Below are 16,885 nucleotides of genomic sequence, written 5' to 3'. Positions count from 1 at the left end.
CAACCCATTTAGTGAGAACTCAGCAGAATGGCACACCCGCGTTGGTTACGAGATTCGATGAGTTGTTACATAGCAACTTTGGTTACTATAGTGTTGATTTTGTTTTGTGGTACATGGGGCGTCCCACCCTAAATGATACAACGCATTTTTTAGATAGGAAATCACCTACCAACTGGACCAATATGACCAACCCAATAATAAGAAATTTGGAAGCATTAACTCGTACCAAAAGGAGTACAGTTGATGATGAGAACTGTGGGCATGACCTCCAAATGCGGCAGAACAGTTTAATATTTTGTGCCCCCCAAAATCAAGATACTTTAATCATAATTCCATATGCGGCTCTCACCAATGATGCTCAAGAGAATGGGCAGAATTGAGGATAGGTGAAACAGGTTATGAATGGTCCAGTTGGTCACAAAAAAATAGCAAAAGAATATAGAAAGAAGTTTAACATAAGCAAAATGGCCCATAGTTTAATATTGAAATACAAATCAAGTCACCCAGTGTGTTTGATGATGAGTTTGTGGGCATATTCTGGCGGAAAAGATCCCCACTTCCGAGTAGCATTGTGTTATGGCAACCGTGTTGAACCAGAAATGCCATTAAAAAACTTCAAAGAAAAGTGAACACATTTTAATGGTTAATAACATAACTACTTATGATTGGTTCCTTGTAGTCACAGGAGTTTCGGGACAAAATTCTATTCTAGTAGCACCGAATAATTTCACTTGTATAAACATGATTAGTAAAGGAAAAAATAAAATAAAAATAGGACCACTTAACGACACACGGTGTAAAGTAACCTTAAAAGTCGGACCAAAATTTATGCCAGTATCACGGAGCAGCAGCTGGTGGTGGTCCGGAGATGATAGACTGTTTGATAGATTACCTAAAGATATATCTGGATTGTGTGCTATTGTCACTTTGATATTGCATGTGTCAGTATACCCTATCCCTGTTCAAGATTTAATGAAAAGGGCACCAATGTTTTTGTCTAATCTAGAACATAGACAAAAAAGAGATTTGTCCTGGCAGGGGCAAAATAATCCGACGTACATCGACGCCATAGGTGTTCCTCGTGGGGTTCCAAATCAATACAAATTGGCTGACCAAGTTGCAGGAGGATTTGAGTCTTTCATATGCTGGTGGTGTACGATTAATAAAAATGTTGATAGGATAAACTACATCCACTTCAATGTACAGAGATTAGGAAATTGGACTCAGAGTGGGTTGGAAGCTGTACATGAGCAGCTCAAGGCTACCTCTTTAATGACGTTCCAGAATCGCATAGCTGTCGACATGCTCCTCGCAAGAGAGGGAGGTGTTTGTGGTATGTTTGGAGAACAATGTTGTACATACATTCCAAACAATACTGCTGCGGATGGCAGCTTGACCAGAGCCATCGATGGTCTACGGACCCTCAATCACAAGATGAAGAGCCACTCTGGGGTAGACACTTCTTTGTGGGACAGCTGGATGGACGTTTTTGGTAAATATATAACCCTAATTTCACCAATATTGATATCAATTGCTGTTTTTGCAGCCATTCTGACATTTTGTGGATGTTGTTGTATCCCATGCATTCGGGCTTTAATCAGTAAATTAATCACCACAGCCATAACCCCATGGAGAACCGTATGGAGATGATGTATCCATTACTGTTTGATGATAAAGATGATGATGATGATGACGATTTTGCTTTAACTGATTTGTTTCCTGATTCAGATGATTACGATGTTTAAACTACAAAATTCATGTATGACAAATTTACTCTGAGTATAAATGTATTTGTTTCGTAAAAATGATTCTACAGTTAAAAAATCGAAATGAAGTGACTGTAAGATGATATGAGAATTTTTGCAAATACATGATAAACAGGAGGGAAATGTTAGATATATTGTAGAAGTTATCATTTATTTGCTTAGCTTGCATTAGTATTATGGACAATATTTAGATAGAAAGATGTCTCGCCTTCAAGAAGATGACTCAGCAACATTTGATGGAAGGGCGCCTTGACCAAGGACGTGATCGGATGTGGTCGGGGACGGGACAGGTGTCGTCTGGTCCTATGTTTGTGTTGTGTCTTAATGCTTAGAATATTATGTCTTGTAGAACCCTCCTATTTTCAAATAAATGTAGGAGCGACGGGGGAGATTGTTCAGAGCGTGTTGAGAGGCTGTAATCTGAACAATCTCCCATGCGCCCTCCTCATGAGAAAAAGAAACCAGCGTCTTCATTCCTTTTGTGTCTATTTTTTATAATGTTGGGCAAGATAAATCCAACAATAATTATTACAGTGTAGAATTTTAAACAACTTTTCTATGACTTCTGTAATTTATTTTGCCCTCATTTAAATATGTAATTGATGTGAAAGATAAAACTGTGCTCCCAACTTAAAGAGCTGATGTAATATTCTGTTGGCAGTAACAATGAAATTACTCAAAAGGGAAAAGAAAGTGATCTGTTCTTATCAGTTTAATATCTGATACGTCCCCTATCTGGGGACCATATATTAAATTGATTTTTGGAACTGGGAGATGGAATAGGGGCTCGCACCGTCCACTCCATGCATCGACCTGGTATTGCAGTACCTCCAGGAACGGTGCACCCCCACAACTTGGTCAAAGTAATGAAATGCTTAACCGTGCATACCCAACAATCATATGACATGAAGTGTGCGGAATGTAGTGTAAAACCAATGAATCTCATTACGGGGGTTGGTCGCTCTCGGGTTTCAGTGGGTCGCAGACAACTATCAAAAACTTACGTGCATTGTTATTCTGATTTTCGGTACAGTACGCAGGCGTATTAAGTTCCCACATGGAGCATCGTTGAAAAGTAACAAGAAATGCTGCTTCCTTGTTCTCTCGGTAAACAAATACAGAGCAGCCCAATCTGGCTGGTGGACGTCTTGGCAGGCAATATGACTTTGGCGGTACAGCAAACTCATCTGAAAGGGCATTCACAAATATAATATACTGTACATGTACAAGTAGGTCGCGACTTTGCAACATGAGGAACATGCGGGTGACAACAGTTAAGAACCGCTGTAGAAGGCTTTTCTTCACCTGCGTAAAAAAAACATCCAATTGGATCTGTGTTGGCGGCACGGTGGAGACTGGTTAGAGCATCTGCCTCACAGTTCTGAGGACTGGGGTTCAATCCCCGGCCCCGCCTGTGTGGAGTTTGCATGTTCTCCCAGTGCCTGCGTGGGTTTTCTCCGGGCACTCAGGTTTCCTCCCACATCCCAAAAACATGCATGCTCGGTTAATTGACGACTCTAAATTGCCCGTAGGTGTGAATGTGAGTGTGAATGGTTGTTTGTTTGTTTGTGCCCTGCGATTGGCTGGCAACCGGTTCAGGGTGTACCCCGCCTCCTCCCCGATGTTAGCTGGAATAGGCTCCAGCACGCCCACGACCCTCGTGAGGAGAAGCGGCTCAGAAAATTGATGGATGGATGAGACGAATGCGTTATTTCATCAAGCACTACTTCCAATTATGTTTACATTCGATTTTCTTTAATTAGTCAAATCATTGGTCTCTCTTAAACCCAAATGGGTGGTTTATTTGTTTCTGGGTGTGAATGACCTCACTTTCAACTTATTTGATCGTCTCTCGATGCCGCTGTGCATTATGTAACCATTTCCTGTCTCAATTTCATCTTTTATTGTCATGAACATGCATGCACACAAAATGTGTTCTCTGCATTTAACCCATCACATTGAACACATACACATGTTAGTGGAACACACTTAGAGGAGGGGGCAGTTGAAGCGCCCGGGGAGCATTTCGGGGTATCAGTGTCTTGCTCAAGGACACCACAGCCGTGAGTCCGGGGGATGAATGACCCCACTTTCAAGTTATTTTATCGTGTCTCGATGCCGCTGTGCATTATGGGTATCCATTTACTGTCTCAATTTAAACTGAAATTCTCAAATAAGAAGCATATTTCTTGATGTATTAGCTACAGTAGCAGTTTCATCTAGCGTATGTTCCGGCTGGCCCCTTATGTGTATGGTTGTTCACGTGCTCATGACGACACTGTCGCTTGACATCGCGTGCGCGTGAATGACTTGCGTGCTCGCGCCGAGTCCAACTCATACTTACCTGGCAGGGGAGACACCATGATCAAGAAGGTGGTTCACCCTGGGTGAGGCTCACGCATTACATTCCGATTGTGCTGACCTTTGCGGTTTCCCCAAATGTGGGAATCTCGGCTGCACAATTTCTGGTAGCGGGGCCCTGCGTTTGTGCTCTCCACTGAACGTTGGTTGAAAATAATGAGGATATTAATTATTGTAAAAGCTGGAGTGTGCATCATATGAGACTATGGTACTGCTGAATGATGTAATTTCTAGCATACATGGGTTTGCTCTGAGTAGTAGAACCAGTTAGTAATGACAAGATGAAGCTTCATAACATCGTAACGGTTCGGTCATTGGTTCGAGCAATGGTCCATGTCTTGATGCTTCATGTGCATACGAAACCACCTGCTGGCCATGTGTATAATCAACTGTATCTTCGGCCCCGTATTGTGTGATGCATTGCAATATGGCGTTTGTTGTGGGTCTTGGAAATGACTTATGAATGGCAAAAAAATGTTTGATCAAATATTGTGTTTCAACGTACTCTGTGTGTGTAACTGGTAACGGTAGTGATCATAAACAGGTAAATCAGGGAAAAAAAACAGAAAACTCAATTGATTTCAGTACTCATACATCTCGATTCTTTAAACACTTGGGGAAATACTTTTCAGAGGGCAAATTCCTGCCTAAATTCTACATTAAAAATAAATTCCATTGTTTGATAGTAGTTTGTTACGTTATATTCTAGATTCTAGAGGTGGTGAATTTGGAGCTGTCATTAGCTTTAAGATACAATCCTCAAATTATTCATGTTTAAAAAAAATGTAAATATTTTAGTGTGTGTGGTGCATCTCTATAATATGAGTTTCACTTTTTGAATTGAACTTCTTCACTAAATTAAGCTTTTGACACTATTATAATTTATTGAGATGTACCACTATGGCAGCTTGTGTCATGTGTTTGTCAACTTTGGAGAATGGCATACCATAAACCCACATATTCATGGAGCTGCTTGACAGGGTCTATATTGCTGTGTCGAAGGGTCACCCATCGTTCCTAATTCTGAACCACTTCCTGAAGCAGGAAACAGGAAGTCGTTGAGCGAGGCAGGACCATTGATGTTTTTTCGTCAAAATGTTGAGTAAACAGCTATTCAGCTTGTGGCCACAACATTATACCAGCAACCGATTGTAATTACAAATAACTCATTATTTCTTTGGTTGTTTAAGACTTAATACACGGCGAAAGGATATGCGTTAATTTTCGCATTCTATTGGGTTGACGTGGACCACGTGACCAAGGAACACGGGCATCTGACAACATTATTTCGATATAAACGTTGAAAAACAACACAGTTGACATTCGTTTCATTATTGTTCATTGGCGTGTCCATATGTGACTCATCTGTGATTATCATGTCGATATGTGCCACCATAACTTTGGCTTGTAGGCTGGAGAATGAGGTCGTCTTTTCTGGCATTTTGTTGGCATCGCTTCTCGGCCTTTTGGCTAAGATCAAGTGTAGTATCTGTTCTTATCAGTTTAATATCTGATACGTCTCCTATTCGGGGACCATATATTAAATTGATTTTTGGAACTGAGGAATGGAATAGGGGCTTGCTCCATCCACTCCATGCATTGACCTGGTATTGCAGTACTTCCAGGAACGGTGCACCCCCACAACTTGGTCAAAATAAATATCAGTTGAGCTCTCAATCCAGTGACTTGAACTATATTTAATGCAGTGAACAGAAGGTAAACAAGTAACTCTGGGGTCTGTCTGGTATTCTGACCTTCAGTGTTGTACGGAGGCATATTAAGTTTGGACAGAGAGCATAGGAGAAAAGTGACAAGGAATGTTATTCCTTGTCCTCTGTAAACAAATACACAGAGCAGCCCAGTCTGGCTTGTGGACGTCATGGCAAGCAATATGACTTTAGCGGTACAGCAAACCCATTTGAAACTGCATTTAAAAATATAATAAACTGTCCATTTTTTAGAGGCTGTTTAAAAAAAAAAAAATTCAATTTATATTAAAGTGGGTCGCGACCCATATCCTAAACTTAAAAGAAACCCGCCTACGACCTTTGAAAGGTACACTTTTGAACAATGTTCAGGTGTAACACCTTTGAGAACGTGTCCTACAGCTTTCATCGGATTGACTTCAAACTTGGTCAGTACCTGGGACATTAAGTTATCAAAAGCTTTTTTTCCTGACATACTATATGACAGTGGCGGCTCTTCAACTGAAGCTTTTCTCATGTCGCCACAAAACAGGACATGGTGACAGTTCATCAAAGACCTATTTGCGCTACGTTGCACCTATGCCTATGAAAATTCCTGCACACGTGTAGCATACCGAAAACAAACAAACCAAATTGTAATTTCAACCCATATCCTAAACTCAACAGAAACTGTGCCGCCTTAAATCATCTAAGACAACAAGTGCTTCGATCCCTGGTATAGTAAACCAGTAACTAAATGAGCATGTAAATATCATGCACAATTCAAACCTCATACATTTGTATTTCTGCTGCATCCACAGCCTTTGTTGCATTTGCATCTTTGCGTTAACTCACAACTGGGGTTTAGCATTTGTTTTATTGTTGTTATCGTTGTGTTATCGTTACGTTATTTATTTTTATTTTCTGATTCTATTGTGATTGCACTTCAAGACTTATTCGGCTAATCCGGGACTTTGGGTATCAAATTTCGTGCAATATCATGTGTAAATGTGTGTTGGTAAGAAAATTTAATTCCTTGAAACCTTGTTTTTTCTTAACAAGCTGACAATGCACTTTTGCCCACTTTGTTGTTGTTAGCTTGTTAACCAAAATGCTAACTCAGGCCTCGCCTGTGTGGAGCTTGCATGTTCTCCCGGTGCTTGCGTGGGCCTTCACCAGTGATGGATTTATCTTGCCCAACATTATAAAAAATAGACACAAAAGGAATGAAGACGCTGGTTTCTTTTTCTCATGAGGAGGGCGCATGGGAGGTTGTTCAGATTACAGCCTCTCAACACGCTCTAAACAATCTCTCCCGTCGCTCCTGTATTTATTTGAAATAGGGAGGTTTCTAAGTTTACAAGACACAACTCACTAAGGGGAGGGTTTCAAGGTGAAAACATGGCACCAACACCTGCCACGTCCCGGCCACGTCCTTCTCTCTGATGATTCCTGCTGAGTCATCTTCTTGAAGGCGAGACAGCTTTCTTTCTCAAAATCGTCCATAATACTAATGCAAGCTAAGCAAATAAATGATAACTTCTACAATATATCTAACATTTCCCTCCTGTTTATCATGTATTTGCACAAATTCTCATATCATTTTACAGTCACTTCATTTCGATTTTGTCATGTGTGTGTCTGTGTGTGTGTGTGTGTCCAGGTTTTGTCTTCCTCTTCCTCGTTTCTCACACACCTGCTCCTGTGAGCATCTTCACCACCTGTGCCTCATTCATACCTAATTACCGATTGTATTTAACCTCGGGTCTCATTCCCTCTCGTCGCTAGTTCGTTGTACCTTGTCGTCACGTTCCAGCATCCCTTGTCACAGACTCACAGTAAGACTTTGACCCTGTTCCGATTATCAACCTTGCCTCTTTGCCTTTGTCTTGGATACTGTTGCCTTTCTTGGATTGCCTGCCCGTGTATCGACCTATGCCCGTCTATTAAACCTCTCTTTTTGGAAACTGTCCATTTGTTTTGGAGTCGTGCATTTTTGGGTCCTATCCTCTGTTCCGTTCATGACAGAACGAACTGGCCATAACATGGACCCAGCAGACTCAGACCCGGTGCGCAAAGCCCTTCAAGCGCAGGGTCAACGCCTCTCGAAGCAGGATGAGCAGCTTGCTGCCCTCCACCTTCATCTAGAGGGACTGTCAAGGCATCAGGACAATATGATGAGACAGGTGGCCTCACAGTTTGAACTTCTTATGAAAATTATCCAAGAAAAGGAACCAGTTGGCACAACACCCGATACCGCCACGGTACCAACATTTCCATGTGAAGTAGTCACCATGCAGCCACCTGCCACCTCCGCTGCTGTCTGCCCACAGCTCTCTCGACCGGAGAGGTTCTCTGGAAATTCTGGGAACATTAAGCCGTTCATCACGCAGTGCGAACTCCACTTTGAGCTCCAGGCAGCTGCCTTCCCCACCGAGCGGGCAAAGATCGCTTTCGTCATTTCCCACCTGACTGGTCGTGCGGAGGCGTGGGCTACTGCTGAATGGAGCCGCAATTCCGCCGCGTGTAATTTTTTTCGTAAAGACTATGGAGCAAATTTTTCAATTTTCCACTCCTGATCGTGAGGCAGCTCGCTCCCTTGTCACCTTACAACAAGGCATGCGCAGGGTGTCAGATTACGCGATTGAGTTTCGCATTCTAGCAGCTGAGAGTCATTGGAATAATCGGGCGCTACTCGATGCCTTTTTTCAAGGACTATCCCCCGCCGTCAAGGATCACTTAGTCCCGCTAGACCTGCCGACCGACTTGGACACTCTCATCGCTCTCGCCGTAAAAATCGACAAGAGGCTTATGGATCGCGAGCTGGATGGAGATCGGCGGAAGGCTGCGTCACCGCGCACTTTGAGGACAAGCCTCGGTGACCAGCCAAACCAAGGCAGATCCCCTGGTTCCGGTCTCAACCCACTGGCTAACGTCCCCACGGAGGAACCCATGCAACTGGGCAAGTTCCGTCTCTCCCCTGAGGAACGTCAACGCCGGCTGAGGGAAGGGCGGTGCTTCTACTGCGGTCAGTTGGGTCATTCCGTGAGCAACTGTCACGTCAAAGTTGCCGGTGCCGGTAGCAAGGGCACGGGAGAGGTGAGTCTGAATTTGATGAAGGAAGACCCTACACGGGTTCTTCCTAAAGTGACACTATGCTCTCCTGATCAAGAAATTCATACACCTGTATTAATTGATTCTGGTTCTGACGCAAACTTACTCAACTCCATCCTCATTAGACGTATATCACCTTAGAACCTTTGAAATAAAACGCCACCGCAACACCTATGCTGCAGACGGCAGTTTTATGGGCAAGATCACTCACCGCACCCAAACACTCACATTGACATTTGCCGATTCTCACTCGGAACGCATTAGTTTTCATGTTTTTGACGCCATGAATCATGACCTTATCTTAGGGAACCCATGGTTGAGATTACATAACCCCCACATTGACTGGTCCTCTGGGCAGGTTATGTCATGGGGCAGCAATTGCGCCCGGAACTGTTTCAAGCCGCCATGTATTGTTCAGGGTCATGTTTCTAAGGACAATCCACAGACCCCATCTGGGGATCCTGATTTATCTCAAGTGCCCACCTGTTACCAGGATATTAAAGACGTTTTTTCCAAGTCATGTTTTATTTCCGCTTTTGTTTCGGACATTGAAACGGCGGTTAAAGGGGCTCTGAAAGACACTCCTAGCCCTGACGATTGCCCTGAAAACAGGCTTTATGTGGTTCCGACCTTAAGGGGAAGAGTCATCCACTGGGCTCACACGAACCGCACTGTATGTCACCCAGGCATTGCCAAGACTCAATCAGTGGTCGAACAGCGCTTTTGGTGGCCTAATGTTAGGAGGGATGTTATCGATTATGTCAATGCTTGCCAGGTATGTGCTGCCACAACAAGCCCTCTCATCAACGTCCTTCTGGGGAGTTGCGACCCCTGCCAATACCACAACGTCCTTGGTCAGACATTTCCGTAGACTTTGTGACAGGATTACCGGCCTCTAAAGGCAATACCACCATTCTTACAGTTGTTGACAGGTTCTCTAAGATGGCACACTTCATTGCAATTCCAAAACTCCCCTCAGCTAAAGACACTGCCGAGCTAATGATTAATCAGGTTTTCAAGTTCCATGGTTTCCCCAAGAATGTGGTGTCTGATAGGGGTCCCCAATTCATTTCGCAATTTTGGAAGGAGTTTTGCAATTTCATAGGTGCTACCGTCAGTCTGTCATCTGGGTTTCATCCTGAAACCAACGGCCAAACCGAGAGGCTGAACCAGGACCTGGAGACTGGGCTCCGATGTCTCGCTTCACAGGATCCGCGATCCTGGTCTCAGAAATTGGTTTGGGTCGAATTCTCCCACAATTCCCTCCCCTCTGCATCCACTGGTCTATCGCCTTTTCACGTTGTGCATGGTTACCAACCATCTCTGTTTCCTGCCATAGCCCCTGAGTCCACAGTTCCAGCGGCATTAACCTTGGTGAGACGCTGCAGGAGGACCTGGGAGCGAGCCCGACAGATGCTGCTGCACCAGGGACGGTCCTACAAAGCCGCTGCTGACCGTCGGAGGACACCGGCCCCGAACTACAAAGTGGGTCAGCGAGTTTGGCTCTCGACCAAACACATTCCACTCCGGGTGGAGTCCAAGAAGCTCGCTCCCAGGTTCGTTGGGCCCTTCCCCATCACAAAGATCATCAACCCTGTCACCGTGAAGCTGAGGCTCCCAAGGTCGATGCGGGTCCACCCTGCTTTTCATGTCAGCCTACTCAAACCAGCCCGGGATTCCCCTCTGGTCCCGCCTTCCAGGCCCCCTCCTCCCCCCCGGTTAGTGGATGGGGGCCCTGTCTTCGCTGTGAAGCGGCTGTTGTCGTCTCGTCGGAGGGGGAGGGGGTTTCAATATCTGGTGGACTGGGAGGGCTATGGGCCTGAGGAACGTTCATGGGTACCGTCTGCGTTTATCATGGATGATTCGCTCATTCGGGACTTCCACATTGCGCATCCAGGGGCCCCAGGGCCGTCTGGGGCCGACCGTTAAGGGGGGGGTACTGTCATGTGTGTGTCTGTGTGTGTGTGTGTTGTCCAGGTTTTGTCTTCCTCTTCCTCGTTTCTCACACACCTGCTCCTGTGAGCATCTTCACCACCTGTGCCTCGTTCATACCTAATTACCGATTGTATTTAACCTCGGGTCTCATTCCCTCTCGTCGCTAGTTCGTTGTACCTTGTCGTCACGTTCCACCATTCCTTGTCACAGACTCACAGTAAGACTTTGACCCTGTTCCGATTATCAACCTTGCCTCTTTGCCTCATGTTCTTGGATACTGTTGCCTTTCTTGGATTGCCTGCCCGTGTACCTACCTATGCCCGTCTATTAAACCTCTCTTTTTAAACCTCTCTTTTTGGAAACTGTCCAAACTGTCCATTTGTTTTGGAGTCGTGCATTTTTGGGTCCTATCCTCTGTTCCGTTCATGACAGATTTTTTAACTGTAGAATCATTTTTATGAAACAAATACATTTACACTCAGAGTAAACTTGTCATACATGAATGTTGTAGTTTAAACATCGTATGTGCCACCATAACTTTGGCTTGTTTCGTCTTTTCTGGCATAGCTTCTCGGCCTTTTGGCTAAGATCAAGTTTAGTATCTGTTCTTATCAGTTTAATATCTGATACGTCCCCTATTCGGGGACCATATATTAAATAGATTTTTGGAACTGGGAGATGGAATATGGGTTTGCTCCAGTCCACTCCACGCATCGACCTGGTATCACAGTACCTCCAGGAACGGTGCACCCCACAAGATTGTCCAAATAATCCGAAACTCAACCGAACACACCAATCAATCAGATGATATGAAATGTGTCACGTTCCCACAATGCAGTGCGTTAAAACAGTTGACAATCTTGATAAAGAACGGCAACACAGAGCATCGAACACGTTTACTTTGTCCTTTTGCGTGACAGGATGAGAATATTGGAGTATGTCAAATGTAGGTGGATTTTTTTTTATTCGTGTTAAAAAAAAAGTCCAATTGTTTGAATTTAAGACCGTCTGTTAAAATGGCAATGACACTAATGACATAGTCCGCTTCGCTGTAACCAAGACAGTTCACTCTTGTTTCTTTTCAGATCGTATAAATCTTTCGCCTTTTACTAAAGATTTCCGTGGGAAGGAACAACAAGAGTCTATCTCAATTTTTTGATGCTCTGCGAAAGCGGAGCTTTCTCTTGTTGTGAAAAATCAAATTTGTCTGGATACATAAATCTGTTTCATTCCTGATTTTGTGTTTAATGCATTCATCTGATTACTGTAAAGTGTCTTTGAGTGGTTTGAGAAGTGCGATGAAAGCTTCTTTGCAGTTGTGTTGTTATTAATTAAAAGGCTTTAATAATTGCATTAGGGACACTGGGGAATATGTCTGTATGCATGCGTACATTTATGAGGAATTTACATTTATTTTAAATATGTGTGCTTGATTTCATGTGAGTCACTGATGGTGTAGTGGTACACTCGCCGGCCTTGGGTGCAGGCAGCGTGGGTTCAGTTCCCACTCAGTGACGATGTGAATGTGAGTGCGAATGGTTGTCTGTGTCTATATGTGCCCTGTGACTGACTGGCGACCAGTTCAGGGTGTAGTCCGCCTTTTGCCGGAAGTCAGCTGGGATAGGCTCCAGCGTCCCGCAACCCTAACCAGGATAAGCGGTGTTGAAAATGGATGGATGATTTCATGTGCTTGACTGACCCAACATTAGTCGTTAGCTTGGAGAAACAGATGCTCATGAAAGCTTTCCCGTAAGGAAGAACGGTTACAATCACTCACGAGTACATTCAGCGGCACGGCGGCTGACTGGTTAGAGCGTCAGCCTCACAGTTCTGAGTTCAATCAGTTCAATCCCGGGCCCCGCCTGTGTACAGTTTGCATGTTCTCCCCGTGCCTGCGTGGCACTCCGGTTTCCTCCCACATCCCAAAAACATGCATTAATTGGAGACTCTAAATTGCCCGTAGGTGTGAATGTGAGTGCGAACGGTTGTTTGTTTGTATGTGCCCTGCGATTGGCTGGCAACCAGTTCAGGGTGTACCCCGCCTCCTGCCCGATGATAGCTGGGATAGGCTCCAGCACGCCTGCGACCCGAGTGAGGAGAAGCGGCTCAGAAAATGGTTGGATGGATGGATGTACGTTCACTGGATAATATGTCGTTCCTTGCGCCAACGAATCACTCATCGTACTTGAGTCACTCGTGGCAGGACAGGACTAGTTCAACGAATCACTCGTGGCTCACAGTACATTCAGTTCAGTAGTACATTCAGCTTACATGTGGCTAATGTTGCAAAGTCGTGACCCACTTTCATATAAATTGTAGAAGATTTAAGTAGATTTTACGCCGATCTGATCGGTGTTATCGTTATCGGCCGATAATTAGCATTTTATGCTGACCGGCTTTCATGTCATAAGTCGCCGATCCGATCAATGACGTCATCGATCGGCTCCGCACAAGACATTTAACTCCGCGTCTTTGTCGCGTATGAATCCAAAAGGTAGTTTATTTTTAGCCTTGTCACGTGTCTTGTTGCGCAGTTCTGTAACTATCTGACGGCCAATCAAGTTTTTCAATCTTGTCGGTGAAAAAACACGTCATCGGTGTGGAATGTTGATTTGACCTAAAGTTATGTCAGTGGCCAATCCTTGAATGCCCCCTCGAGTAGAGGTCATTGGTGTTTTAACTTTTGTCTAAAATGCTAGAGAATCATTTGAGCTGGGATGGACTCCAGCATGCCCGCGACCCTTGTGAGGATAAGCTGTACAGAAAATGGATGGATGGCAAGGGAAACCTGAGTAAATTTTTTGTCATCATCATAAGGGGTCTTTGAGCCGTGCTTTGTCTGGTCCCTCACCTCGGACCTGTTTGCCATGGGTGACCCTGCTAGGGGCATAAAGCCCCAGACAACATAGCTCCTAGGATCATTGGGACACACAAACCCTCCACCACAAGAAAAATGACAGCTCAAGGAGGAGATTATCAAACACTATTATTATAAACACCATATGCATATAACAACACCATTAAAGCATTTAGATTTTTTACAGTGCAAAGTCAGCTCCACTTCTGCAGAGGATCAAAAAATTGAGATAGACACTTGTTGTTCCTCCCCATTGAAATCTTTCATAAAAGGCAAAAGATTTACACAATCTGACGAGAAACAAGAGAGAACTGCTTTGGTCAGAGCGAAGCGGACTATGTCATTGTCCGCCATGCCATTTTAACAAACAGTCTTCAATTCAAAAGTGCCACTATTTCTTTTGAATCCAAATAAAAGTTCTTCATCTACATTTGACATACTCCAAAAGTTTTAACGCAAAAATACAATTTAAACCTGTATCGACGCATAGTTTTCCTATTTTTTATCTAGATTGTCAACTGTTTTGACGCACAGCGCAGTCGAGGACATCCTGGTCTTTCCAATGATCTCATGTGTTTGGGTGGCTTCGAAGCGGCTGTGCTTTCTTCCTGAGACAAAATAGAGAAGGCAGCAAAACACAAATGCCAGGAAAAGAGAATTGGAAAGTTAAATATTACAAAGATAATGTTTTTTTCACCAAAGGCAATCATATCAGAATCAGAATCATCTTTATTTGCCAAGTATGTCCAAAACACACAAGGAATTTGTCTCCGGTAGTTGGAGCCGCTCTTGTACAACAGACAGTCAATTTACAGAACACTTTGGAGACATAAAGACATTGACAAAAACAATTGTGCAAAAAGATGCAGAGTCCTCTAGCACTTAGAGCAGTTCGAACGACTAATATTGCAATAGTCCGGTGCAATGACCATTGTGCAAAGGGCGCCGAGACTTCAAGGAGTGTATGCGGTTTAAAGTGACGAGTAGTGCGATCATCTGGGACAATGATGGTTGTGCAAATGTTACAGATACTCCTCAATCAGTGTGCAAATGGAGCAGATGCTACTCTGGCATGAGTGGCCAGTATATGCAAATAGTGCAGCATGGCGAGACAACTACAGTGAGTGCACGAGTAATACATAATTGGCCCCACAGAAATGTGACAACAAACTCAAGTCAAAAAAATTCCAGCTTGTTGTAATGGAATTATAGGTTAGGTGTTTAAGTAGTTGATCGCAAGAGGGAAGAAGCTGTTGGAATGTCTACTAGTTCTAGTTTGCGTTGATCGGTAGCGCCGACCTGAGGGAAGGAGCTGGAAGAGCTGGTGACCGGGGTGCAGACGGTCTGAGAGGATTTTGCACGCCCTTGTCTTAGTTCTGGCAGCGTGCAAGTCCTCAATGGTGGGTAGGGGGGTACCGACAATCCTTTCAGCAGTTTTGATTGTCCGTTGCAGTCGGAGTTTGTCCTTTTTTGTAGCAGCACCAAACCAGACTGTGATGGAAGAACACAGGACTGATTCGATGACCGCTGTGTAGAACTGTCTCAGCAGCTCCGGTGGCAGGCCGTGCTTTATCAGAAGCCGCAGGAAGTACATCCTCTGCTGGGCCTTTTTGAGGACGGAGTTGATGTTGGTCGCTCACTTCAGGTCCTGAGAGATTGTAATTCCCAGGACCTTGAAGGTCTCGACGGTTGACACAAGGCAGCTGGACAACGTGAGGGGCAGCTGTGGCGAAGGATGCCTCCTGAAGTCCACGATCATCTCTACCGTCTTGAGCGTGTTCAGCTCCAGGTTGTGTCGCCCGCACCACAGCTCCAGCCGCTCCGCTTCCTGTCGATATGCAGACTCGTCACCGTCCTTGATGAGGCCGATGACAGTGGTGTCATCTGCAAACTTTAGGAGCTTGACAGTCGGGTTCGCTGAGGTGCAGTCGTTCGTGTAGAGAGAGAAGAGCAGCGGAGAGAGGACACAACCTTGGGGCGCCCCAGTGCTGATGCTGCGTGTGGATGAGGTGGCCTCCCCCAGCCTGACCTGCTGTGTCCTGCCCGTCAGAAAGCTGTAAATCCACTGGCAGATGTCTGGTGAGACGCTGAGCTGGAGAAGCTTGGTTGAAAGGAGTTCAGGGATGATGGTGTTGAACGCTGAGCTGAAGTCCACAAACAGGATCCTCGCGTAGGTCCCTGCACTGTCGAGGTGTTCTAGGATGAAGTGCAGTCCCATGTTGACTGCATCATCCGCAGACCTGTTCGCTTGGTAGGCAAACTGCAGGGGGTCCAGCAGGGGACCTGTGACACTCTTGAGGTGGTCCAGCACGAGATGTTCAAAGGACTTCATGACCACAGATGTCAAAGCGACAGGCCAGAGATTGCAGATTTCTTGGGGACTGGAATGATGGTGGAGCGTTTGAAACAGGATGGAACTTCGCACATTTCCAAAGATCTGTTGAAGATCTGAGTGAAGACTGGAGCGAGCTGGTCCGCGCAGACTTTGAGGCAGGATGGGGACACATGGTCCAGGTCCTGTCGCTTTGTTAATCTTCTGTTGTTTGAAGATGCGTCTCACATCCTGTTCATGGATGGTTAACGCAGAAGTCAGAGGTGTGGTTGTGGTCGCGGGTGCGGCCGGGTGGGTGTGTGGAGTGAAACTGTCCTTTTCAAATCTGACAACCAAACTAAATTTGTTTACGAATATGGATTTTCTTTTTCTATTGTTGTGTGTTGTCAAGTAATCATGGCTGATTATAGTTAAGTACTTCACAAGTGGTTGGTTTTGTGTTCACTCTGTCGTTTTTTTGCATTAATTCTTGGGCAGGGCATGCTTACTGTTTTGGGGTATACGTTGAAATGTTTAATGGAAAATATTCAAGGATTTTGACGTTTCTGGCATGTTTTTATTCGATTATTAAGGCTTACAACATGAGGAACAGCAACGTTGTGTAACTAAATTAGCAGAAGGGGTGTAATTTGCCTCCTCTGCAACGATGGCGCTAGAGTCTTAATGTCAGTTCCCAAAGCAGGAAACAGGAAGTATTGGAGCGAGGCAGAGCCATTGATTTCAAAATGTGTGTTCATTTCAAAATGTTGAGCAAACAGCTATTCAGCTCGTGGTCACAACATTATAACAACAACCGACTTTTATTCCAAATAACTCATGATCTCTTTGGTTGTTT

The 16,885-nt window shown here is 44.6% G+C and overlaps 4 non-coding genes and 2 pseudogenes across 4 annotated transcripts; 5 read left to right on the top strand and 1 right to left on the bottom strand.

The window, feature by feature from the left end:
- Positions 1-2,412: 2,412 nt before the first annotated feature.
- LOC133398879 (U2 spliceosomal RNA) lies at positions 2,413-2,616 on the top strand (annotated as a pseudogene).
- Positions 2,617-4,102: 1,486 nt separating this feature from the next.
- Positions 4,103-4,266, top strand: LOC133398875 (U1 spliceosomal RNA). The gene has a single exon (XR_009768102.1). It is a non-coding gene; the product is annotated as a U1 spliceosomal RNA (small nuclear RNA).
- A 1,311-nt stretch (positions 4,267-5,577) lies between these two features.
- Positions 5,578-5,768, top strand: LOC133398877 (U2 spliceosomal RNA). Its single transcript, XR_009768103.1, has one exon. It is a non-coding gene; the product is annotated as a U2 spliceosomal RNA (small nuclear RNA).
- A 5,656-nt stretch (positions 5,769-11,424) lies between these two features.
- Positions 11,425-11,616, top strand: LOC133398878 (U2 spliceosomal RNA). Its single transcript, XR_009768104.1, has one exon. It is a non-coding gene; the product is annotated as a U2 spliceosomal RNA (small nuclear RNA).
- Positions 11,617-11,926: 310 nt separating this feature from the next.
- Positions 11,927-12,040, top strand: LOC133398880 (U5 spliceosomal RNA). Its single transcript, XR_009768105.1, has one exon. It is a non-coding gene; the product is annotated as a U5 spliceosomal RNA (small nuclear RNA).
- Positions 12,041-13,920: 1,880 nt separating this feature from the next.
- LOC133398876 (U5 spliceosomal RNA) lies at positions 13,921-14,027 on the bottom strand (annotated as a pseudogene).
- Positions 14,028-16,885: the final 2,858 nt, after the last annotated feature.

This window comes from Phycodurus eques, unplaced genomic scaffold, assembly GCF_024500275.1.
Source record: "Phycodurus eques isolate BA_2022a unplaced genomic scaffold, UOR_Pequ_1.1 contig_416, whole genome shotgun sequence".
Classification (NCBI taxonomy): domain Eukaryota; kingdom Metazoa; phylum Chordata; class Actinopteri; order Syngnathiformes; family Syngnathidae; genus Phycodurus; species Phycodurus eques.
Note: the sequence above shows the minus strand (reverse complement) of the source record. Positions and strands in the feature narration are given on the sequence as shown.